Here is a 27,717-nt window from a genome sequence, read left to right on the forward strand (position 1 = left end):
TCCTGGGAAGAAACTTGGCTGTGAGATGTCAACAACCCATAATTCCAGCAGCCATGGGCATGAGTTTCTCAGTTCTGGAATCTGAGTGGAGCACTACAGCATCCACTACAGTGGTGAAAGAAGGATTCGAACTCATGAAACCTGACCCCTCATGACTTCATTATAATTTCTTTCCTTGCAACTCAATGACTATCATCATTTTCACTTTACAGTTCAAAATATAGAACCTCAGAGTTAAGTAACTTGCCTAACATGCCAGAAATTGTAGGTCCCAAGATATACAACGAAAGCCCATGCGCATTCCCTAGGACCATATATCTGCGTACTTTAATAGCAAATGAAAAGTCACTCAATAGACTGCTAAATTGTTCAACATGTAATCGTTTGCTAAATCTCAGAAGATGGAAGGGGATTATGTGTGTATGTACTTGCGTGTAATGTTTTAGAACAGGCAGATAGATATTAGCTGTTTCCGCCTGGATGGTGGAAACACTCAGGACTTCAGAGGAGTAGCAGCAGAAAACCATTACAACACACTTCATATCAAGCAGATTTTGCGAGTCAAGTAATTGCTTGTAAACACAACACCATGGAATAAAACCTGATATATATTATTTGGACTTCACAAAATAATTCCTATTATTTCTGTAAGTAATTTTTGTGTATCTCTTTTTTTTTTTTTTTTTTTTTTTTTTGAGACGGAGTCTCGCTCTGTTACCCAAGCTAGAGTGCACTGGCGCGATCTCAGCTCACTGCAAGCTCTGCCTCCCAGGTTCAGGCCATTCTCCTGCCTCAGCCTCCCGAGTAGCTGGGACTACAGGCGCCTGCAACCACGCCCGGCTAATTTTTTGTATTTTTAGTAGAGACGGGGTTTCACTGTGTTAGCCAGGACGGTCTCGATCTCCTCACCTCGTGATCTGCCCGTCTCGGCCTCCCAAAGTGCTGGGATTACAGGCGTGAGCTACTGCACCCAGCCTTTTGTGTATCTCTGATGTTATGATGTACTCACTAGGAATATGGAGGTAAATGGAGCTTATAGATTGGTGACAGAGTTGTGTTGTATTTGGGCTTCAATACTGCAAGAGGTTTCTGGTGACGTGGTCACCCAGAGAATATTATAAACAGACGGAGAATAGTCTTAAAACTCAGCCCACTCCATCATCCCAAATCTAAGATAAAAGGAAGGGAAGGAGGGAGGGGATTTACTGAAAGCAATAACTTATTTGCTCCAGCCTGGAAAATGTCCTACAACGTATGGAGTTGTACTAATGTGTGAGTGGACCTCAACGTCAGCGTGAATCCCTGCAGGGTTAGTTGGCATAATCATCAACCTACCCACTCACAGGATGCCAGCTTCTGGGCCACAGGAGCTCATGGAGACACAGTAGCACCATGAAACTTGTCTTCATAACAGGACTGGTCCATGCATCTACTTCTTCCTCCTCATAGACCCCATCTGCTGTGGGAAGTTAGGGCTTCACCCTGAGGTTCTGTATTTTCAACTGTAAAGTGAAAATGATAATAATCATTGAGTCTAACCATTTCCATTTTCTTAATATTTGCTTTCATCAGCCTGGGCCACCTCAGGATCTGTGTGTCTGCCTAAAGGCAAAAACAGTTCTCCCAGGCCTCTCCCAACTAAAATGTGAGAGCAGAGTCCAGCAGGACACTGGATTTGCAAGCAGAATGACATGGACACGAGTCATGATTCCATCACTTTGTAACCAGCAGGCTACTCAGTTTCTCTGGGGTTTGATTTCTTCATCTGCAAAATGAGGTCGGATGAGGGATAATAATAACCATTCACAATTGTGAGGCACAAATGAGAATATTTGTGTTTTTAAGGAGGAATTATATAAAAGTTCCATACAAATAATGATGTTGAGCTGGAGGGCTCTGCGGATGCATTTAGCTTGGGAAGAAGAAGATAAGCCTTTACTTGGAGGAAAAGCCAGAATCACAGCTGTTGGATTTGTTCTGAAATGAATACAAGACACCTTTGTAAGCCAGACTGACAAATTAGTCTGCCCTACTCCTCATGTGCTGGCGGTCAACTTGTGCCCCACTGCATCCTGTGCCCCATGTTCAAATTCAATCAAGGTCAGAGCAAACAGTCACCCATTGCAATTCTAGAAACCTGTTTTCTCCTATCCATTGCACATCTCAACCCATCACATTGGAATAACACAGTCAGATGCAATTAGCCCCAGACTATTTAATTACCCAATGGGTTTCCATATGTCATTAAGCAACGTCCTTGTGAGATCACAAGGGTGCTGCACACACAAAATGGTCATGTCCTCTGCTTTGCACTTTCAGCAAATAAGACTTGAAGTCAGGTTGTCATGATAGTCTTGATTTAACATATCTAATTCCAGTAATTTAGAACTTTCCTTGGATCTGGAAATGCTCAGGACCCATCACTGAGGGTCTATTTTGATTTCCCTGGAGGTGGAGAAGGAGATGCTTTTCCAGACTTCTGAGAAAACACATCCTTCTTGGGCCCTCACTTCCTTGCACAGGCTATTCTTCTTGCTATCAATATGTTTCCTTCTTATCTTAGTTGGCAAATTCAGAACACAAGCTTCAAATTAACCTCAGGTGGAACTCACCTGTGAGTAAAGGTTTTCCTGAAGTTTGCAAAAGCAGAGAGAGTCACAGCCATGCCCCTTGTTCAAAACACTTCTAAGCACATCAGCTCCAATTTCCAATTCTGCAGTTATTTGTTTAACTATATCCCTTTCCTGTAGACTGTGAAGTCCTTGAAGAATGGCACTGTATTTTGTTCATCTTTTTGATTCAGAACACTTAGTGTGGAATGAGCCTGAAATTATAAATCGAATAGATGAATAAATATACATAAATATAAATAGATACTGTTTTCAAATGTTTATTTTCAACAGAAATATTGAACTCATTGTCTTTTGGTGAGTTGACTTTCATTTTTTGAGCACCATGCAAAATTATACTGGCTATTTTTCAAGGAATAAAACAATGGAAAATAATACCAGAAAGATGAGATTTCTTCACTTCCTCCTTTCTCCACTGTGGGTAAGTTTATTATTATTTTTTTATTTCCGCTTTAACTATGGGCTGCTATAACATGCATAATTATTTAGTGGACTACTGGACTTAATGATAAGATCTGTCTGATACGCAGGATGATGTCTTGGAACTGTCACAGCTGAGTTGGGAGAAAGATATAGCTCAAGATGAATGGCTGAATTCAGATTAAATCATCACTCTTTGGGCATCTACTAAGGATTGGATATGGTGCTGAAAACATCACCTTCATTATCTTAATGGTCAATTGACATTAGCACTCCCATAGTGCAGGTGTAGAAAGGGAGGCTCATAGAAGTGATTTAATTTGCTAGAGATGACCCAGCTATTAAACATATGCTGAGTCCAGTATCTAGTTCCACACAGACTAGAAATGGGCTGGGATTCAGAGAGGACATGGGAGTGCTTAGCTAGCGGATGTGTCTCCAAGATAGCCAAGTCCCTGCCAACCCTGAGGCTCTGTGATTTGTGTGGCTTGGTGAGGACCTCTACTGGCTAAACTTCCTGGGCTGATAAAATGCAGTGAGGATGGAGACTGGGGGAAAGAAGGGCAAAGGATCTGAGTTTGAGTATTAGTCTAGTCACTTATTGGATGCATTGGGTGTTTCTTGCTTCATGCCACTGTTCTGCCTATGTCCTTCCACGGCTCCCCAGTGCTCTTTGTACAGAGATCGTGAATCTGTCAGTTGCTGTATGGCCTGCCTCTCCTTCCCACTCCAGCCTCAACTCATTTCATACCCTGCTCCCTGCCTTGGGGCTGGCCATACCAGGAGGCTTCTTGCCTGCTCTCTCTTGCCTTTGCAAGTGCTGTATATTCTGCCTAGAATTCTCTTCTCATCTCTCTTGTGCCACCTAAAAAAAAGGCTTTTCATCTTTCAGCTCTCAACCCAAGCACCTGTTTCTCAAGGCAAGCCCTTCTGCTGCCCCAGAGCCAGCTCAGCTTCCATTATGAGTCCCTGATATTGACCTGTCTTCCTTTCCTTCAGAGCCCCTCACTTGTTTTGCAGGTAACATTCACTAATGGATTAGGTAATTAATGCTGGTCTTTCCTTTTAGACCGGAATCTCCATAAAAGCAGGGACAGCGTAGCATGGCTGGCACAGATCATGTTATCTACTCACAGACAGCTACTATCTAAACATTTGCTTGCCCTCTCTGAATCCCAGATAGTCTCCACGCTCTGTGAAACTAGATTATAGTAGTTGGCAAATCAAAATTTGTGATTCACTTTCAAAAAACTGTTTGCCATTTCTTCAGAGTACAAACTCAGTTCATATCTACAAACTCCAATGGGTCAAATGACTAATAGCGAATGAATGGAGAAGGAAGGAGTAGACACAACTGGTCTTATCATTGCTTAGCTGTCTGCAAGGCTTGAGCTGCAGAGTGCTTGCTATTTTGTAAGTTTTTGACCTTTGGAGGAGAATTCCAGAGCTGGTCTACTTATCTAATTAGGAGCCCATGTTCACAGTAAAATCAATTCTTCATGTAGTATGGGGTTGAGGGATCAGTAAAAGCATTGACTTTGGAACCAGACTGCCTGGATTCTACCACTTATTTGCTCTGTGAATTTAAGCAACTTACTTAACCTGTCTCTGACTTAGTTTTGCCATCTGTAAATTGGGGGATATTACAGTATTTGTGTTGTATGGTTGCTGTGAAGATTAAATAATTTATATTTATTTTACAAAGTGTTTATAATAGTTCCTGACATATAGTGCATGCTATATAAGTAATTTCTATTATTTTTATTCTTTTGGAGATGGGACATACTATGCCTTTTCAAGTGCCAGCCCCTATAACCACTTCCTTCCTAGGCATCCTCCCATTTCCCCCAGTAGCTGTAGCTGTTTCTGCCTCCCTTCTAATCTGAGTTGCTAAAATTTGAGTGTGTCTCATGTGTTGGCTTATGACAATATTGGTTGTTTCTTCCCTCTGTATTTTCCATTGCAAAGGCTTAGTTCTCCACTAGTAGGAAATAGTCCTGTTGTCTCAATTATTCTTGGGCTGTGCCCCAAGAAAATTTGATTCTCCAGGTGCAATCAGGCAACAGGAACAATGTTGGGGAGGTGAGAGAGCTTGAGAAAGGTGGCTTTTGCTGGTGTGAGTCAATACAGCTCAGCTCCCCTGTGCTAAGTGGAGTTGCAAGTTCCAATGTGAGTCTGTGTGTTCACTCACTCTCCCCTGGCTCATCTCTCAGTGGGCTCCTTGGCTGGCAAGCTGGCATTACACAAACAGGAATGCTAATGAAATGCCTTTCCAAGATGGGTGCCAGGCAATTTAAACACAGAACTAGTTATTAAGGTTCTCTAATGGCATAAGAGAGTTGAGACTAAAGTCTGAGCTGGCCAAGGCAAAGAATGTTGTCTGGTATGAAGGACAGAATCCAGGCTGTACCAAGTAAGACATCGGTGAACTTAGGGAAAGTCCCTTCCTCTCTGTGGCCCTCCCCATGTGTTAAAGGAAAGAGTTCATTCATCCATTCAACACATATTTATTGAGCTTCTACTGTGTTCTAGGCACTGCTGGAGAGATGAACTTTCAGATGTATTATGTTGAAATCATTTTGTGAAATACATGACCGAAAGCTCAAATATGGTGAACTTGGGGACAGGAGTAGATGGACTGCATTATCTTAATCTGTGTAATCAACACATGGCAGAAAGCATGGTGCATAAGATGAGCTCTGGAAATATTTGGTGTTCTTTTAAAAATTCTGCTTTTGGCTTTCTTACTTTCTAAAATGTTTGTATACTATTTTACCGATGTCGTTTTTCATATTGATTATTTTCTTCCTTCTATTTACTTTGGGTTTACTTTGCATTTCTTTTTCCAACCTTTGAAGGTGGAAACATGAACCACTCTTAGTCTTTTATTTTTATAAAGTTGTAAAATTTCCTCTAGCACTGCCTTAGTTATGAATAATTTTTTATTTGCTGTGTTTTTACTATGATTGTTTCAAATACTTTAATGTCCTTTGTGATTTCTTTTTCAACCTATGTGCTATTTGGAAGTGTGTTGTTTAATTTCTAAATATTTGCATATTTTATGTTTTTAGTTGTTGATTTCTAATGTATTTCCTTTGTACTCAGAAATACAGTTGGTAAGCACTGTGGTATTTCCTGTGAGCTCTGGAAGAGACTGGCTCTATATATGTACGGCCCAGCTTTGGACCAAGGATCCACTCAGATTTCCCCATACAGCATTCTGAGGACTCTTGTCTGAGTAGTACCCTTCTCTTTGTTAATTTGCCCTGCAAATTCCAGTTTGCATTCGCAGCCCTCAACTTTAATCTCTGCCATCCCAGCTCAGCAACACTGCTGTGCTCTCCTTGGTCTCCATCTCCTTGTGACATGCAGATCCCTGAAAGTTCCCTACGGCAGAAGGTTGAGAAAACATTGAGCTCACCACATGTTTGCTTTTTTGCTAGCATTATAGTTAGCTAGCATATGGGTCAAATGACTAATAGCGAATGAATGGAGAAGGAAGGAGTAGACACAACTGGTCTTATCATTGCTTAGCTGTCTGCAAGGCTTGAGCTGCAGAGTGCTTGCTATTTTGTAAGTTTTTGACCTCTGGAGGAGAATTCCAGAGCTGGTCTACTTATCTAATTAGGAGCCCATGTTCACAGTAAAATCAATTCTTCATGTAGCATGGCGTTGAGGGATCAGTAAAAGCATTGACTTTGGAACCAGACTGCCTGGATTCTACCACTTACCTCCAAAAAATGCTTCACCTATTTTGTTCTGTTTCATAGTTGTTTACCTTTGTGAAGGGAGGAAGAACAGTCTAGGTAACACCCATACTCTGTTGCAGCCAAACCCAAAATATTACTTTTTAATTTAATCTTATTTAAGTTGCTAATATTGACATAACAAGGTGGGTTCTGGAAGTTTAGGTTTTAAAATACATGTTTTTTAATTTTCAAAATGTGCTTATTTTGTTTTTACCAGGGCCATCTTTTTAGGTTTTTAATTTAACTTTTCTTTGCATTTCTAATTGTGATTTATTTATGTTTATGCATTTTGAAGAAAAAAATTATTAAATCATCTTTTTCTCCATTTGTGAGCTTCCATCATTTCGAGCAACTAAGTTGTACCTGCAATTGCTATATAAAACCTCTTTCTAACAATATCTGAATAGTGCTTTTTACTTGATGCTTTTTAAAGATAACATAAAGAACTAGTTACAAATGACTAATTTAATACATAAGATCAACTCTGAATGACTGACTAATTGGTTTGCTTAAGCACAATGTTATCTTCTCACAGTAAAATGATACCCTGATAAGGCTATAACAGGTCGATGCCTCCCATCTCAGCCCACTCAGGTGACAGTGAGTCCTTTAGTAATGTATTCTGGGTAATATTGCTGTCTTGTGCTTGCTTAGATGTTCTTACTAACTCATGTCTGATTTTATACATTTTGCTGAATCTCTTCTGTGGTTCATGCTTGCCCATGCGAGGTGTGCCAAATAATTCTGTTTCAGATAAGTCACTACCTTGTATCTGTGTGGAAAGTGTAACTCCAGAGACTTCCCAAATTCTTTGTTTGTAATTCCTTATAGAACACCAATTATGAACAGCTTTCATTTATTGCACTTTTAAAAAAGCTATTTATGTTTCTATTGCCTATTGCATTCATCCATACAAATGCTGAAATTTGAAGGATTTTTTTTCCTCCTTCAAAGTATACTCTGCAAAATTACTTTGCTTAAGCTCTTTGTTATCTAAGAATGCCTTCTCTTTATGGCAAGAAGAGGGGGTTAGGCTGCTTGGGTTTGGATGAAAAAATAATACAAGTTTATGCTCTCTAAAAAAAGCCTGTTTCACTTGGTCAAAGGTTATTGATGCTACACTTAATTCCTGTGTCATATTGTAAAATAATTCCTAGATGTAATCATCTTAGGTTTTGCCTTTACTTATTTAATACTCATTTAAGATGGCAAACATGATTTAGTAACATTTATTTTGGTTATTTGAAAGCTTTTTTTCTTACTTATTGATTCTTTCATATATTTCTAATAGATAAGACTGCTAGCGCAGTGAATTCTGGTAGATGAGGTATTATTCTATCTTCTACTCACTTGTATTGATTCATCCAGCAGATAGAATTTAAAATCACAAATGCTACTATTTTAGGGAAAAGAATCATACTTCATACTCTGGAGGATACAAAATAAAGATTTCCAGTGCTCAAGTTGCTTAAAACATAGATAAAGGTCAGGCAAAATTACATGAAAATTAAATGACAACTCAAATTTTTTAACTGGAAAAAATTAAGGAAATTTTGTAAAAAATAAATGGTTGGGCAAATAATGTGGACAGTTCATAGAAGAAACTGAGGATTGGAGTGGCTAAAAAAGCTTTTTATAGAGACTGTGTTGTCAATTGTATAACCTTTGTATACTTATTATACAAAGAAAAAAACCCTTGCTGCTTAAACCCTATGATTGTGTTTCTACGCAAAGGTTTAAAAGGCTCTTTGTTCTTTGAAATACAACTGGCCGTGCTGTCTAAGTTACCATCATATCTCCAACCTATTTAATTCATAACATCTCATCCCTCTGCTCTCTTTGCTCATCTTTTCATGTGCTTATTGGTTATTTGTATACCTTCTTTGGAGCTATGTCTATTCAAGTCCTTTGCTCATTTTATAAATGAGTTGTTTGCCTTTTTGTTGTTAAGTTGTAATAGCTTTTTATATTTCTGTATTCTGGATACAATAGAGAGCCTCGTGCTTTCTAGAGCCCCAACTTTCCACTTTCATTGTTGCCTCCTCACTTGCAAGGCTGTCCAAGCTTCCCTTGACGCCAACAATGGGTTCAGCTCCATATTCTAATTCCAAACAAGGTTGCAGGCCACCATGGACTTCTATGTCCAGGTCATAAGTGCTGGGATAGGCTCCAACCACCCAAGACCCTGAACTGAAATAATGGGGTAAATAATCTTATTTGAAAGACTGTATATATGAAAGATTTTTCATATATATGAAATATTATATATGAAAGATTTTTCATATACATTTTATATATAAAAATATATATGAGAGAAAGAGAGAGAGACAGCACACTCACATTTGTTTCAGTGTTTACCATTAGAAGTGCTTTGGTTTTTTTTTAGAAGTTTGGTGATGTTTCTGTGACCAAAAATATGCTGTAGGAAGTTTGTTTGTATCAATGAACCTATTTTGTTATAAATCCTTTCACTTAAAGTCACAGTTTTCAAGAACCTGTGGATGACATTGAGGACTTGTTGTATTTTCAATTCGTCCTTTTGTTTAATCCACATTATTACCCCATGGAGTATATACAGTAATTTTTATTTATATTTCATATATGAGACTCAGTTATTGAATAGGGAAAGGTATAACCCAAGACTTCTGACTTGGATTCTAATGCTCTTTCTTTCACCCTCTACCTCATTTGGAGGTCTAAAAATTGGAAAACAAGACAAAGAGGATATAAAAGGTAGTGTAAGACTTTTCTTACATGAAAAAAAAAAAAGAGTCAGAAACAAAACCTTCATTTTTCAATGTGAAGGAAGTTTTTTTTTTTGTGTTTTTGTTTTGTTTCCCCATGGTTTTGAGTTTTCCAACTTTCTTGCTTTCCCTCCTGGGCTAAAAATCCCATAAATTTCCTTCAACTTATTTCCAGCTCAATTATGCAAACTCAAGAGACTTGTGTAGCTTGAATGCATTAGAAGATAACCCTTAATTAGCGATGCTTGGGTGAAATCCTCAGGCATTGGTATCTCATTCGTTTTACTGGGGCTCTGGTATTTTACTTAAAGGATCAGCAGTGTGTAATAACAAGGCGAATTATGTGGTCATGACCTGAAACTCATTATGATCATCATAAAACTTTTGATTCTTTCCCCTTCCTTTGCCAAAGTCCTTGGAATAGGGGAATAACTTAGAATATAAAACCACTGTGCCTCCAGATCTTTTTGACACAAATTCACTCCACAAATATTATCTATGCATGATCATAAAGCAATGATACTTCTTTTCTTTTGTCTAGGGTGTGGTTATAAGGCACTTTGTTCACTAAAGTAGGACATGGATGACTGAAGGTGTCAGAAACAGGAATGGTACCTGCCCAAGGAAGGAGGGAAAGCTGGGGTGGACAGATGGCTGATATACCTGGGATCTGATAGGGAAGGGCTAGACAGGTGGCTGGTACAGCTGGGATCTGAGTTCAACAGAAGGGCACAGGGATCTACTCAGAGGAAATGATTGAAAAGCCTGTGGGTTAACTGCATCAGGGACAACTGTCCACAAATCATGAAGCCCCAGTTTCTGAGCTGAGTTGAAGGGCAGAGAGGAAAAGAAGTTAGGAAGGGCAAAGAAAAACAGGACAGTTTTATAGGAGTTAGATGCTTGAAACAAGAATTTGAAACAAGCTCAAGGAACATGTCAGAGATTCAGTTAACTGGAGTGGAGAATGAGATCCTGGCAGAACCAGTAGCTAATATTTCTTTATTCTGTATCTATGTATTAGACAAAACCTGCTCGTATCACATCACAGGTAAGAGTAAATTTATCCATTAAATTCACAAAGGCTTTTTGAGCACTTATCATGTTTGTAGTAGGTGATGGGAATTCAATAGATGAAACAGAAAGGCATCCTGCTGTCAGGCAGTTTATATCCTAATGGAGGGTGAGAGACAATAAACATAATAAATAGTTGAAGTTAAATAGAGATGACATTTAGTATGTAAAAGGTATTGTGTAATGTGAAAAACGGGTTTAGGATAAACAGTATTGAGAGTGCTAGGTGTTCAATCAAAATGAATGCAGACTTAGGTAAATGGAAACTTTACTTAAACAGCAGGGAGAATGCTTCCATCTCAGAAATCTCAAGTGTCTCAAAGTCACACAGAAGAGGACATATCTTTTGGAGAGAGGGAGAGGTAAAACTGACAGGGAAGTTTGTAGGGGCAAAAGGCAAGAGGGCAGGGTAAGAAGGTGGCAAAATCAGGTTGCTTCAGCAGAGAAATGTTTTTCTTTGTGGTCGGCTGATTCTCGGAATGAGTGTTGAGGAGGATATTCTGCACCTGAGGTGCTTAGTGCTTATTTAAACTTGAAGGCAGGTCAAAATGTAGGTGCCTGTAGGGAGGGGAGAAGTCTGGCTGAAGTTTTGTCAAGCCAACGTTAATGGGCAATGGTGAGCCCTTGATCACCAAGGAGACTGTTTATGTGTCATATTCAGTAGAGTGGTCCAGGAAGAGCTCATTGAGAAGGTGACATAATAGCAGAGTTGAAGTAAGTGAGAGAGCAAAGTCTAGAAAGCTGTGAGGAAGCAAAACATGCTGATATCAAGAGAAAAGCATTCTAGGCAGAGGGAAAAGCAATGGCAAGCACTGAGGTGAGAGTGCAGCTGTTGTGTTTGAAGAATAGGATTTTCCAGAGACTTCCCTGATAATATCTTCTATCCCACATGCTCCTTTGCAATGTGACCTTGCCATGTTACCATGAGCAAGTGGAGTTTATTACTCCATGCCCTCAAATCCTGGCAGGCCTGGTAACTGCTTTAACCAGTAGAATATGGTAGAAGTGTTGATGGGCCAGTTCCAAGCATAGTCTTTAACTGGCTTGGCAATTTCTACTTCCTGCCTCCTATAACACTTGCTCTTGGGACTCTGACCCTCAGAACACTGAATGCCATAGCTGCTGTGCTATAAGAAGCCCAAGGCATGTGGAAAGGCCATGGCCAGAGGCATGTAGGTGCTCTTGTCCACAATCCCAGCTCAGCTCTCAGCATCAACTGTCAGTCACTGGAGTGAGCAAGCTACCGTGGACGTCAGCCCATGGATCCTTCAGATGACTTCAGACTCAGCTGACATTGGACTGTAACCACACAAGAAGCCTTAAAGCACAAATGCCCAGTTGAAGTCAGTTAATCCACAGACCCAATAGAGAACATAACAAATTGTTTTAAGCTGCTTAATTCTGGGTGGCTTGTTATGGAGCAATAGATAACTAAAATAAATAAAAAGGAGAACATGGTAGCTAGAGGAATGTGAGCAAGAGGGAAATTAGCAGGAGATGAAGTCGGAGAGGACTTGAGAAGTTCAATAGGATATTTTCTTGTAATAACTTTGAGTTTTGCTTTGAGTGAAAGAGAGAGCTCTTCTGGGGTTGTGAAAGAGGAGTGACGTGATCTGACTTCCATTCTAAAAGGAGCCCTCTGGCTGCCATGTGGGGAATAAACTGTGCATACTTTGGTAACAATTCAGGTAAACAATGGTTATGTTACAGGTTGGATAGGTAAAGGGGTGGGAGATGAGAAGGTGTTGCTGTCTGTAAATATTTTGAAAGTAGAGCACAACAGTGTTTCCTCATAGATTGAGATATAAGAGATGAGATTGCCAATAATGTTTGAGATACTAGAAAAGGATGTTTCCATTTTGAACTGAGATGGAGAATACTGCTGGAAGGCAGGCTCAAGGAAGAAGACTAGGGGTATATTCGTTAGAAACACTGTTGGCCTTCTCAGTGGAAACATCAAATAGGCAATAGGACACCATACCTTTGGAGCTGGTGAAGGTGTCAAGGTTGAAGATATAAATATGGGAGTCAGCAACATGTGGGATTTTTAAAGTCATGAACTAATGAGATCCCCTAGGGAGTGAATGTAGTTAAGAGAAGAGAAGAAGACTGACTGATCCCTAACACATTGCAGATAAAGCAACTGGTAGGAGACAAAAAATTAGCTAATTAGACTGAGAAGAAACAGTCAGTGACATATGAGAAAAGCCAAGACAAGGAATATGCTGGAAATCTAGCAAAGGGAGCATTTTTAGTAGGAAGAAGTTATCAGCTGGATCAAAAGCATTTAGGTCAAGTAAGAAGAGAACTGAGAATTGACCTCTGTATTCAGCAATGTGTGGTCTTAGCAGAATCATCTAATTTCCTCTTTCTGTTTCTCCTCATGCACAACGCAATATTTACTGAGCATTTACTATATGTCAGGTACTTCCCAGGCTTTGGGGATAGTAAACCAAATAAAATGTTCCCTCAAGGAGTTTACAACCATTCAGTCGATTAAACAGTATTTACTGCACAATTACTACGTGTAAGACACTGCACTAAATACTATGAGAGATATAAATGTGGTGTAAGACATGTGTTTAACCTAATTGGAAACTTTAGACAGAAACACACAGACTTGTAAATTGCAGTACAAACAAAGCCAACAAGAAATGCCAAAATGAAGTATAAAGTTTCAATAAATGGCAGCATATAAGACTAAATGCCCTGTGATGAAAGGATAAGTAGTCTAAATTGCAAAAATGTAGAAAAGCTTCATGAAAAGTCACACAAATAAAAAAATGCAGGGTTGGGGAGCCTATGACATAGACATTGGAGGCCAATAAATGAGCAACTCTGAGGAGACCAGAAAATGAATATAAAAAGTAAGTGCAACAACATGGGTGAACCTGAAGGACATTTTGCTAATGAAATAAACCAGTCACAGAAGGAAAGATATAGTATGATTTGACTTACACAAATATCTAAAATAATCTCATAGAAGTAGAGAGTGGAAAGGTGGCTTCCAGGGGCTGGGAGGAGGATGAAATGGGGAGTTACTGTTCAATATGCATAAAGTTTCAATTATGCAAGAAAAACATGTTCTAGAGATCAGCTGTACAACATCGTGCCTCTGGTTAATGATATTGTACACTTACGAATTTGTTAAAAGGACCGGTCTTATGGTAAATGTTCTTACTGCTGTAAATGACAACAAAAATTTAATAATTATGAATTTCTTAAAAAGTAAGTGGAGCTACATCAAGAATGGATGGGGCCACTTGTATGACTTTGGAATTTGGCTTTTTCTGTGCTATGGCAAGGGTGGAGTTTGGGGGATGAAGAGGTTTTAGACCTTTGGATATATCATAAGGTTTCTATTTCAGGATAATTCAATCTAGTGGTGGAAGTTAGGATGGAGTGTGGATGGGGGATGACAGGACTCAGAAATAACACCACTGACATGGATTGCCACTTAGAATAATGTAGGTATTTTAAAGCCTTTGCAGTCTCACGGAGGCTTTCCCTCTCCACTGATGTGTGTGTTCTTGTACATTTAGGATGGGGTATGTGTGTGTTTAAAAAACATCTCTTTCTTAATGCATTAATTTGTAGGCACTCAGTTTTTGCTGCCAGAAATGGAATCCATTCATTTCACACTCTGGCTGTCACTAGTATTTAAGAATTTAACTGCAACGCTTGGGGTTTCCTTAGATTCTACAACAAAAAGAGCTTAATTTGTTTCAGGATTTACTTTTATCCTATTTTCTGCAGCACTGAATTTCATATTAGCCATATACTCTCGCCCATAGACAAAGTCCATGTGAAGGAATTCTGGAGAGACAACTGCCTGGCAGCAAAATGGACTGTGCCCTAATTTTACAAAAACTTCTTCTTAGAGGTTATAGAGGTGAGAAGAAAAAAAACTGTATGTGTTGCTAGCATGAAGGTTAGTATAAATGTGAAGTAGCCTTGACATCTGGTAATTTGCAGACATTTTGTACATTATAGGTCCTGTAGTTCAAGGTTGGTCATAGGACCAGTGGACCAAGAAACAGGGATGTGGTTTGGGGGGCTAGGTAGATTCTCTCTAAGAGCAGTCAACTGTTATCAATTTTATGAAAAGATCAACATCTAAGAGTAAGGCCAGGACAGTGCATTTAAGAGTTAACCATGTCTTTTCTCAGAAAACGTGACAAAAAAACAAGTCTGGGAAAGTCCTTTTTTTGTTCTCTTTGTGGTTTGGAGCTAAAAAGTGTAAATGGGTGGAGGTACACTTGAGGTTTACATCTTCTTTTGTTTTTGCATAAAGATTTTAGTTCTTTATACTCTTGGGCACCTTGTGCTTACATACATCCCATTGGAGGTCAGCTTTGCCCTGTATGGACAGCAAACCACAGCACATAAAAAGTGCCACCAAAACAAAGTGAGGCTAATGTCACAGATACTGCTAATTCCCCAAAGCCTAAAAGGGATGCTTACATTTTCCTTGTCCTTTAGTCTAAAATGTAGCTTTAGCCCAGAAGTTAAAGGGACAAGTTATCTTGTCGTATCTATAAATAAAAGAATGAAGTCCACAACAAAGTTTTGAAAAACTGTATAGATTAAAATAATAATAATAATAACCTCAGGACTATTGGTACAAATAGGCAAACTACTGGTCAACCAGCAGCTGTGTTTCCTAACATTACACTTTGCCTACAGTTCTAACTTGTAACTACTAAAAAGGAAGGTATTTTTTCCTTTCTCTCAGCTCACCCACCTCCTGTAATTTCTCTTACATTGACAGTAAGCAATTACAATCCCTGTAAAAATAAAATGATAGGCCCGTAAAATGTATGTTTTGTATAACCACAACAGAAGGAAGAATCCCTAGCTTCCCCAAAACCAAATATAATTTTATTCAAAGCATCTCAAACTACCTGTGGGAAAAGGATAATTTTATTTTTTTAAATTTCTAATGCTGATTCTTTCATAAAATAGAATAAAAATCAATTACTACAAAAATTATTAAAAAGGCATAAAATGCAGCTCTTTTTATCATCAGATTCAACAGACATGAAATTTCTTTGCCAAATGTCTATAAAAGTTTCTAAAGACTTACTCTCAATTTCAGTACTCATCTTGTCAGAGATAAACATTTGCAGACTTGCATTAGCCTGTTGATGGCCTTGGAATATCACCTTTCTACAGTTAAATATTCTGAGTGAATATTGTGATTAATCTTTTTTTGAATGCACATTAATTGAAATCTTTGTATGTATGTATGTATGTATGTATGTATGTATGTATGTATGTATCTATCATCTATTTATCTATCCATCCATCCACCTGTTTATCATCTATCTATGATTTACCTATCCATCCATCATCATCTATCTTTACTATGTATATTATTGCTTCCCTAGTTTGAGGTCATATGCTTAAAAGCTATTTTATTCTATTTTCTTTTCTAAATTTGTTAAACTTGTGGCTACAAAAACATCTTTCACTAATGGATCCCAAACCAATGGCAAGAAAGCTGGGAAGAATGTGTGCAACGTGTGCGTGTGTGTGTGTGTGTGTGTGATGTTGGTTATGCCTATAACAATTTACTATAATGTGTTAAGAACTTGTGGGAGAGTAGTCACTTGGCTCTGGTTAGTGAATGTTCTTTTTATGTTTTCTGACTGCAGATTTTTAAGTAAATGATAAAAGTCACATTAAAAAGTGAATCTGTTTATATTTTAGGCTTCATTTCCTTTATTTCTTAATATTAATCTTAAGGGTAATCTTTTGATGGCAGAAATGTTTTCGGATATTCTTTGGTTGTACCTCAAGGTTTTCACAATGAATAGCTCAGCTGACCAATCTTTTTTCTTTTTTTCCGATGCTTTACTGCTCTTGATTTTTTCATCATAGTGTTCATTTTTTAAAATTATGTTCCACTTAGTTTGAATCTTAAATTATTTATTACTTCTCATTTTTAAAGGTGAAGGACTTAGGTAACAATCTTTTTCAGTCCCTATGTCTTAATTCTGTTTTCTATGACCTGCAGAGACCAAAATTAGCATATCTGGGACTTACCACTCCTTGAAATTGCTTTGTTTATCCTAGATTTGTGTTGATTTTCATCTAAACCTTTGTCTTCTGAAAGTCTGAAAGGCAAAATCTGAAGCCATTCATCTTCTTGTATCTTTAATATTACTTACCTTCCTCCTGGACTCATGTAAGATTATCCTTGCATTTGGAGGGGAGGGAAAAATATTTTTCCATCTACTCTCTTCTAGATTCTCAGTTGAAGCTCTGCAGCAAAAGATAGATTAATGAGCAAAAAACCAACAGAAGTTTACTAATGTGTATATCTCCTATGTACATGAGAGAAACTCAGGGATGAGTAACTTAAAGGTTTGGTTAGAACTCGGACTTATATAGCAAAGGAACAATAAATTTTTAAAGAAGTGACAAGACAGAGGAAAGGGACCTTTAACCTCTAGGGATAGTAAATTGTGGAAATGCAAATATATGAAAAACTAGTCATAGACGAAGTCTAGTTGGTAAAGTTTATTATGCAGATCCTTCTGGTACCATCCCATCTCCAGGATGACAAGGATCTAAAGTTGTCTCTGATGATTAACTGTCGTCCTTCCTGGTACAGAGGTCAAGAGGAGCACTTTTGCAAATTTACTTCCTAATTTTAGGAAAACAGGTGGAGGGTGGAGAGCTTTTTTTTTTTTTTTTTTGGGTGGAGGGGTATCTATTTCTTCACAATTTTTTTACTCAAAGTCGTTATTATGCCAAAGTGGCATTTTTGCTACCCATGACATTTAAGGTCATAAAACTTAAAAATTAGAAGAAAATTTTTCTCTTCCAGTGTTACTTCTAAGAAAAAAATCAATGGCAAATTAAAATTAATGTCCATATGAGATTTCATATCTGGGATTTTAAAAGTAATGTGCAGTGAAAAATCACATCTCTAATTACACAAAAATAAATACAGATCATGGAATAAAAACAAGAGCTAAAGAGTAAAGAGAAAAACAAGATAAAAACACATATGAAAATCTATTCTGAAACAGCACCTGGATTTGAGAAGAAAATTAAGTTGCTTTCTTGTATTGCATGGTAGTAATTAAGAGCATGGACTCTGGAGCCAGATATCTATGTTCAAATCTATCTGACACCATTAATGTAATTGTGACTGGTGTCAAATAACCTCCTTAAGTCTGAAATAAGTGGGGATAAAAAGAATACCTTTCTCATGGTATCATGAGGAATAAATGATTTAATACATTTAAAGCGTTTAGAATAGTGGCCTAGGAACTCTAGGTATAAAGATGAATGTGACATACTTTATGTTCTTTGAGAGCGATCAGTAACTCTTATAAGCAAAATGTAAAACAGTGAAAGTTAAATGCTAGAAGATGGATACATGATGGACAGATAGATGAGCATAGCAGTGTGGACATTAGAGTATCTATTCAATAAATAAAGAAGCTGAGACCCAAAGAGTTTGTGATCTTTCGGCTAGCAAGATCACAGGCTGAGAATACAACTTCTTTTGCCATCTCCAAGGAGAGAACCAAGGAGGGAGGCTTTTTTCCTCTGTGCAGCATAAGCTCAGTTTCTTTACCTACTAGATGTATGGTCTTTGGGAAGTTGTTCAGCTGCCCTGAGCCTTAATTTCTGTATCTATGAAACAGAGATGATAATAGTATTTGCCTCTGAAAATTGCTGTGAGTATTAAATGAGATGATATGTATAAAGGGCTGTGCAGAGTGCCTGGCTTACAGCAAGCATTCAATAGATTTTAAGCTTCATTAATAGTAACATAAATATTTTATTTCATCTCAATACTATTTGTGGAGCGTAGATTAGATACCTGGAGATACATAGTCAAGATTAGTACTATTTTTCTATCCAATTTTTGCTTCTGAGTAGAGAATACAAGACAGAAACAATCAGAAATAATAAATACATAGAGATAAATACTGCAATTACAAGGCAAAGTCTTCCCAGAAGAAGTAATTAATTGCAAAATGAAGTGACATGAGTTTTCCTTCTGTCTCTTTAAGCTCCCACAAGAGGCTATAAAATGCCTCAAAATACTCCAACATATGTCTTTCAGAAAAAAAGAGAAGAAAAAAACCTCTGGACAATGCAGTCTATGTAAAGTCTCTTGGGCAATTCCTGGCACCCAAAAGGTGTTCAATATAGCTTGAATTGCCTCTTTATGTAAATGTTTCTATGCCTTCTCCACAAATACCCAATGTCCCCAAAGTAGGTTTGTCAACCTCAAGGTCTGAGTAATGCCAAAAAAGAAAAAAAAAACGAAACACCTGTCCTTCATAGGGGAAAGTTATGGCATTCATTTGCACACAATTTGGATTAATAATAAAGCATCTAGAAATATGTGCTTTTAAGGGCTGGTTTTAAAATATAATATGGTTAAGCCTCTGAAAGCTGTCGGGTTTTTTTTGAAAGACGATTGTGGCCTGAATGATAATGAGTGTCACTGACAACCAAATAAATTAGAGAACTCTTGGAAGCAAGACTTATGATGAGAAAAAATCACAATTAGTTCTACAGTGCAGAGATGATATTCCGTAAGCTGTTCAGTTGCTAATTCATGGTGAGTTCCCTGAGGCCTGGGGATGCGCAGCAACCTGTGTCCGGCACTGGAGGCAGCCCGTGAAGTGTGGGGTAGAACCTTGTTCAGGTGCTCAGGTTCCCATAAAAAGACAACACATACACTCACAAGTCAACCAAATTGCATTGTCGAAGGTCAATAAAAATTCTGTAATGAGGAATTACAATGCAGAATGCGATTCAGGCCAGATAAGAGGCATAAGCAGGAACTTCTTTGAGTTATGGGGACAAGAAGGCATTGAGGAATGCAAGGACCAGGGAAGGTTTTATGGAAGAGGTGAGATCTTGAGCTGAAACTCAGTGGATGCTCAGCAGCAGGAGATGGCATGAAAGAGCTGAGTTGCCAGGACCATGAGAAGGCGTTGCTGCTATATAAGGGGAGCAGACAAAATGTTCTGCACTTGGGAAACCTACTGGGGCATCTCTTAGAATTATCATGCTATGGCTTGATAAAATGTGGTAACTAGGAGCCTAGACTCCTCAGGGATGGTGGTTTTAGTAGCCCCTCCAGGAAGGTCACCCACACTGACAGAGGCACTAGCCAAAGCTTCATGAGGAATCTAAAACAGTGTCAGAGAAGAGGGATGATGACCATCACTTACGGCCTCAGGTCTAAATGCTACAACAGATGACTTTTTTCCACTAACTTTTCTGTTTACAAATTTTCTCCTAGAAATTGTGACTAACCTGAAAATGTAAGAATCTGTGACAGATGAGACAAACTTAATGTGCCCCACCCAGAGTATTTCAGGGCAATGTTTCCAATGCCTGATTGTGTATTGTGAATAGAATAACCCAGCTCCTTTAAGTCATGACCACCCCTAGGGTATATTTTATACTTCAGAGCCTTCTGCAGACCAGGCTGCAGTTGGAGCTTCCTGAGAAATCACACATCTGCTTGGCTTCTTCCCTTCCCTCTCCTGCTTCCTGCCTGCCTTCTTATAAGAGAACATCCTTAGTACATCATTTATACTGGGATCCCTGCATCAGGATCTGCTTCTGGACCTACAAGAAACATGCATTGGATATGGATTGAATGAAAGCTTAAAGGACAGAATCTGCATGTTTAATTCACTAGAGGAAACTGTTCTCATTTAGGTAGAAAAGGAGTGAATGAACATTCTGAGAACGAGTTTGGAAACCCAGTTATTGGATGGTGTGTTTCAGAAATTTAATGAAGCTAAATAAATTCATAATTCTTTTTTGCCTGCCTATCAGCTGAGACAGCTTATTACACATGCAACAGCTTAGATTCAGCTGAAATATAATAGAGTCTATGTTCTTTGTACTACAAGAATCCATGATTTTCTACCTAGGAGCTCCCTCTGCCATGATAATATGTTTGCTCTGATGTTAGGTGGGCTGAAACGCTGGGAATTAATATCCTCAGGGCAGCTGTCAGCTAATAGTTAATGGAAATTGTTATATTAAATATTTCATATTTCTTACTGCTCAGGTGAGTCAACTCTGAGGCTGTTCTGCTCCATCTCCTGGAGACTGAGACCTTGTTTCCTACAATGACATTCCCCTTTAGCTTCTTTTTCTTGCCTCTCTCATTCTCCAGCCCCCTACTGATGTTTCTTGGGATCCCATTCCAAATCTATTTGCAATAATCCTGTGTCAGGGTCTTCTTCTGGGGGAACCTAAATTAAACCATGAATTTTCCACCTCAGACCTTTCCTAGTCCCCTGAGTGCCCTCTACTGAGATGCAGTGTCTATAAGAGGCAATTTACCTACAACACTACTCTGCAGTTTTGGAGTATGCTTCTTCTGAAGTTATTCTACACTTTGTAACTCATGTTTATGAATATGGTTAGTAAGGATACATACTTTTTTAAAAATTGTGACAATGATCTTAACAATATTGAGTGATATTGCAGACGATACATTTGGGATTAAAAAAACCAAGACTCATATTAAGGAAATCATAACCCTTCCAGAAGTGGTGTACAGCTGTTCTGCAAGTCACCAATTCAGGCAGTATCTATCAAGCCTTGGGCATGCATAGGGTACTGTGTGGGAGCCAATATAGTTGTGAGTGTGGATGTGACTTTGAGGAATACATCCCATTAGTCATGAAAGCCAAGAGGATGTTCACATTGGTTAATTAAAAAGGAATGAAACTGATTTCAGTATGGGGTTTGCTCAGAAGGTGTCCCAAGAATTAGCTTTTAAGGAGGAATTCTCTCCTGGGTTTGAGTTAAGAAAGTCAATCCTAAAATAAGTGAATATCCAGACCCCCAGAGTGGCTAGTTACCATGTTCTAACATTCATTAGGTTTCATGAGATATAACACAATTGATTAACATAAATCATTCTATTTCATATTCTACCTCTTAGAGTCTTCAGTTTTTGCTAGTTGCTTTATGTGAGTTTGTCTTGTTTCTACAGGATTTGAGATGTGTTCTGTAAATCCAGTGTATTGCACAATTTTAAACACATATGGTGAATTCACCCACTTTTTAATTTCACAAGAGTTTAGTAAGTACTTATAGTGCTCCAGGCACTGCCTTCTGAGAACAGATGCCCACTCACTACTGCAACCCTATGTCTCCCCTTGCCATGAGAAAGCATCAGAGAACACATGGTCTTGACCTGCAGGGAGCTCCTGGTCTAGCTGCAGAGACAGAAAAAGAAGGAGGAACTTGCTAAACAGTGTGGTAGGTGTTGTGACTGGAAAGGGTAGGGAATAGAGGAATTTCAGCCAGACTCAGCTTCAAGGTGGTGGGGAAGGCTGGGGGCTGAAGTTGGGGCCTGGGATAAATCCAGAAGAGGTATCCTCTAAATTCTTATATACATACGTTGGGACTTAGCCAGTTGGAGGGAGGGCATTGGAGGTGGAAGGAAAGGCACAAGCAAAGTCCTAGACATGGAGAATTGCAGGGGGTGTAGGAAAGCAGCTGGAGGTTCTGCACAGCTGGAATGTAGAGTTGGCTAAGGGCTGGCAAAAAAAGGGGGTGACTTGGAACACGAAGGGTTTGAATGTTGTGCTATGTAGCATAGGCTTTCCTTGAAGGGCAATAGGGAGAGACAGAAAAATTTTGAACAGGTTGGTAACAAAATCAGATTTTCACTTTTGTTCATTCTGGCTTCTCTGTGGAAACTAAATTGTGAGGACAAAGAGTGGAAGGAAGGCAGCCATTTTGGAAGGTAGTACAGTAGCCTTGGAGGGATGAGGTGACACACTGATTGAGTCAGCATGAGTGCAAATAGAGAGGTGTAGAAATGGGTATTCACAGGGCAAGAAAGGCTATGTGTAAGAAGGTGGGGTGGGGTTGGGACAGGCAGGCATGGGAAGGAAGTGCATCACATGCAAGTAAGTGAGCTAGGCTGCAAGGAGGTATGCCTCAGCCTCTTAGCTTTACTTGGGGTGGGGGGTGGGGGTGGGAATGACGGCAGCCCCCTTCCTGTTTCTGGTTTTTCTGTTTGATGTTGTCTCTGTGTGAAACTATTCTAGAAGATCTTTGGTCAAGTGTGACAAGACCTACCACAAACTGTCCCCTTTCATCTGCTGACAAAACCTGCTGACAAAGCAAAAAAATCTACATCCTGTTCTTTGTCTCATAGCTGATTAGCTGAGATAATCTCTGCTCTCTGAAGCTTACTAAGAAAAACCACAACCACTACTGAGAAAAACATCTCCAAATGTTTTGGAAAGTTAACAAACTGTGACATCTGCAGTTTGCAACTGACCACAGTGTTAAACCACATCATTTGCATTTGTTTACCCCTCCCTATAAAAGCCAAACTGCCTAAGAGGCTGAGCCGTTCCCATCATCTTCAGATAAGGGTGGTTTCCCTATTGCAATAGCCCAAATAAAAGCAATCTTTTAACTTGTCTGTTTCTTTGACAGGATTGCTGCCATGACTCAAAATGGGACCATGCCTTCAGATCTCCATCTGCTCCACCCAGGTAATAAGGACACTTGGAGCCTTCATGCTCCATTTGTGACTGGCAATACAGAGACCTAAAGGTGAGCCCTATTCCTAATTCAGTGTTCCAGACTCTTGTCTGTTGGTAGCATGGTAGGAATTTAATTTTCATTGAGTATGCAGTTGATCTCTAGTGCTGGATTTGTGTGTGTGTGTGTGTGTGTGTGTGTGTGTGGTCACTTGGTAATCTCTGTAAATGAATTAAATGGTTTGCAGATATTGGGTCTCTGTTACATCAGAAAGATGCCAGAAAATTGGGTTTCTTATTTTTGTTCATCTATTTTTTCTCTATTTTGAACTCAATCAAGAATTTCTACCCAGTGGAACGAAAAGAGCCCTTTTTATAGAAACAAGTGAGTTATGTATTTCTGTGTTATGCCTAGTCTATGGCTGAGATTTTAGAATTAAAATGATAAGTTCTCTAGATCTGTATGTATATTTATGTGTCTGTGGGTATGTAATATTTTCCTGCCTCCAGATGGTATTACTAAATTAGATTATCAAAATTTTTAAAGGTACTATTTTCTGATTGACTTAGAACTAACTAAAGTCTTATATAAATAAAATATTCAAAAATTTCTGGAAATTAAGATAATTGCATTTCTACTTTTAATATGCTTATAGATACTAGCTTGAATATTGTAAGAATTTAAGTTACATAATTTAGGTAAGTTTCGGCAAATGAGACTAGCTTTATTTTGTTGGTTTAATTAAAACAGTTATGTCTTCTGAGTTCTCAGTATTAGGTATTACACAAGCATACATTTTAATCTACTTACGCACATTCTTCCTCAGCTTATACAGCTTTCTTGGTTTAATAATCTATCATTTTAGTTACTATATGTTTATAATTATAAAAATATAAATTTGCATTTAGTTAAATTGAATCACTGTTTTGACAAATGTTAATTCAAAAGTAACTAATTACATTTTATAGTGTGTCATCCTGGCTCAAGACCAAGATCTTTTGATAACATAAAACTTTAGACTGATGCTAAATTTGGTTAATTAATGGGCATTCATTAGATACCTAGATTATCTAACTATAATAAAATACTGAAGCATTAATTACTAAGTATAATTTTCTGCTTATAGACTTTTTGCTTATTATTTTTTATATAATATGGAGAGCCTATATATTTGGGTGTGTTAATGGGCATGTTTATTTTTTGCTACAGTGAGTTGTATTATAGGGATGTTTATTACTGCAAAAATTATGAGATGTATATTCATAAGATCTGTTAGTCTGCTACGAAATAGTGTGTATGAAAATAGTTCACAATTATCCACTGAAAAAGACTCTTCCCTTGACCAAACTTGAGTTAGGCTCCTTGGAGCATTTTTCCTAAGTAGACTTTGACCTTGGCCTGCCCAGCCCAGTTTTAGTAAAGATTCCTGCTTAGCGAATTTATCAAGAATTTACTAATTCTTGATATTAGACTACTGGATATTTGATCAAGTTTCTCACTCTCCACTCTGGATATCTTAGTTTTAGAAAGTAGTTTTATTATTAATAGTTTTATTAATTAACAGTTTTATTATTAAAAATAATTTTATTAAGCCAGTTTAGCAAGAATCCCTCTACCTTTGATATCTAGTTAAGTTCTTAGTAAATTTCTATCTGCTTACCACCTTGCTCTACTCCTTGGCTATAAATCCACAACTGTCTTTGCTGTATTAGAAGTTGAGCTCAGTTCCATACAGAAACCTCTCTCTCCTACTGCAGCAGTTTGAATAAGATCTATCTGGCTGTTTTAATACATATCCAGTAACTTTTCTTTTATACTACCTCCAAAGTTTCTCTATGCAATAGGAGTTACCATAGTTAAAAATAATCAAGGCCGGGCACGGTGACTAACACCTGTAATCCCGGCACTTTGGGAGGCCGAGGCGGGCGGATCACGAGGTCAGGAGTTTGAGACCAGCCTGACCAAAATGGTGAAACCCCGTCTCTACTAAAAATAAAAAAAGTAACTGGGCGTGGTGGCGCACGCCTGTAATCCTAACTACTCAGGAGACTGAGGCAGGAGAACTGCTTGAACCCGGGAGGCGGAGGTTGCAGTGAGCCAAAATTACACCACTGCACTCAGCCTGGGTGATAGAGCGAGATTCTGTCTCAAAAAAAAAAAAAAAGTTATAATCAATATATGTCAATGAGATGAATGAGACTCTAGTAGAAGTGACTGTGGCAGAAAGGAACATTTTGAGTGCAAGGTATGCAGGATTTTTTTTGTTAAGGAAAACAAGAGTAATTTTTTTCTGAAGTAAAATGAGTAGTTATTCCAGGATGAGAAAGAGGAAAGTGTAGGGCAAAACCCTACAAAACCCTAACTAGATAGAGAAAGCTGTAGAAGGTTCATGGATAGGAAATTTTATTTCTTGTAGTCACAGCTGGCTGAAGTTTAATGGGTTTGTTTATAAAATGTTTAATATAAGCATTAGTATCAAATATGCAGATGCAAAACTAGAATTTGTTTTATTCTCTATTAAAATAATTTTTTTGGATTAGTGTATTCTCTTAATAAGAGCTTGTAAAATATTTTTCTTTACCTTCTGAGTAATCTGCTTAGAAGATAAACATTCAGAATCTCATCAGAATAATTTTCTGTGCTTTGTGCTGACTTTTTCAAGTCCTTGATTATTTAAGAGAACAGTCTTCATATAAAAGAGATGAAGTTCTTTGCAATTATGTTACCTCCTATATCTACTCTAAAATTATTTTACATCATTTGATTAAATAGATAACCAAGTACTATTTCTCAGTAATCCATTATCCTACTTAATTAAGTATTTGAATTTCCTGACAATGTTTTATATTTTACCTTCTGAAAATCAAATCCTAAATGGTATCTTTTGCACTGTCAATGAAAAAAAAATATACAAATCTGAAGTTAAGTGAGGAAATCATTACTAAGGGAGAATCTTATAATAGAAAGATGCTCAAGATCTAAGCCAGGAAAGTCTCAGGCGTGGGGTGAGCAAACATAGCTTTTATATGCAGAGACCTTGGGAGAGATGCTTATGGAAAATGGAAGGGGGTTTGATGCTAAGAGCTGGTATGTGTGTGTGTGGTGGGGGTGGGGACAGGGTGCGGGACTGTGGGGGTGGTGAGGGATGATGCTGAAACTTACTGGGCTACATCAAAATTGGTAGCAGAGAAGTTAAGGCAGGAAGATTGGTCTATGGTTAGGCACATGGGGTGGGATTCTGGGTCTAAGAGCAAACAAATTAGAATGCTGGAGGAGGTTCATATAGATTGAGAACCTAGTAGTTTAGGCAAACCAACCTAAAGTTGTGTCAAGGACAGTTTAATCGCCCTATCGGTCCTCCACTCTTGTTCAAGAAAGGCTCGGAAAAGGTGTCCTTGAACAGAGAGTCAAGGAGAATCTCAAGTAGGAGATGGCTGAGTAAAGTAATCCCAGGTCAGGATTGCTCAGTGTTGTTCCTGGAGGGCTAGTTAAACCATGTGTTTGACATGCTGGCAAAGGTCAGTTGTTTTACTGTCCTTCAGATCAGGCATCTTAGAAGTGGGATACCTAAAAGGAAAAAAGAGAAATGTTAATATAGAAGGAGAGATTAAACTGAGAAAGACAGAAGTTGAACCCAAGGGTATCCATTTCAGGGGATTTCAAGGGGTTAGTGGATGAGCCCTTTTGATGATGTAAGATTGCTCTTTGAGCGTTTTGATGCTCTTGGTAATGTTGCCCAGAGCCTGGATTACCTCTTCTGTCAGAACCCATGCGTGACCTGAGCATTTCCCCATCCTTTTTTTGTGGTCCAGTCAGGGCTTGTCCAGAGAAAAAGAGAATCATGCATAGTCTGCTAGCAATGATGGGTCTTTATATGTTTATAACAAGTCATCAGACTTGAGATTGCAGTAATTCTTCAGAGACTGGGGGCCAGCCACAAGGCAACCCAGGGTCTCAACTGTCATCTGGATAGTAAAGTTTTCTCAGTGACTATGAGTAACAAAAAAGGAGAAAAACTGGAACATTAGTTGAGGGGTTTATGGCTAGATATTGAGGGAAATTGGAAGATTTGAAAATTTAGTAAAAGTGGACAATTTGTGCAAGATAACAGATTCAAGTACAATTTATTAGTAGTTACAAAAACTGGTTTTCCCATAGTGTGAGAGAAAGTCAATTAAATCTCTACCAGAGAAGAGAGAGTTTGCATAACTATCAGTTACTCGCAGTTTACAAAGAGGCACTAAATAGCTCAAACACAAATTAACAGGATCAGAATCTGATAATCCAGAAAGATGTGCTATGATTTCCCATGGAAACACAAATTTTCTTTCTACAGTTACTCCTCCTCTTTTGATCAAAGACAATCTCAAAGAAAGATTATTCTTGATCACAAATTAAGGTTGGTCTCATGAGATTTGGCCTGGTTATTTGCATAGGTGCTGCAAGAGTGGCAATTTACATATAGATCATATTATATTTGCTTTGCTGGAAGTTTTCATAAAGAATGTCAAATTGGACTTTTCAAAGCCTCTTGAGGATAAGAAGCCAAGCCAACAACTCACATCAGATTTCACATGCAGTAACTATCGA

At 38.3% G+C, this 27,717-nt stretch overlaps 1 long non-coding RNA gene across 1 annotated transcript in view; it reads right to left on the minus strand.

Annotated features, from left to right (window-relative positions):
* Window positions 1–2,799: 2,799 nt before the first annotated feature.
* Window positions 2,800–27,717, minus strand: part of LOC134759038 (uncharacterized) — a 28,894-nt gene continuing 3,976 nt past the window's right edge. The window contains exons 2-4 of the long non-coding RNA XR_010134894.1: window positions 26,445–26,694; window positions 16,788–16,881; window positions 2,800–2,824 (exon numbers count right to left, since the gene is read on the minus strand). This is a non-coding gene — a long non-coding RNA (uncharacterized lncRNA). The remainder of the gene's footprint in view (window positions 2,825–16,787; window positions 16,882–26,444; window positions 26,695–27,717) is intronic.

Source organism: Gorilla gorilla, chromosome 7, assembly GCF_029281585.2.
Source record: "Gorilla gorilla gorilla isolate KB3781 chromosome 7, NHGRI_mGorGor1-v2.1_pri, whole genome shotgun sequence".
In the NCBI taxonomy this organism is placed as follows: domain Eukaryota; kingdom Metazoa; phylum Chordata; class Mammalia; order Primates; family Hominidae; genus Gorilla; species Gorilla gorilla.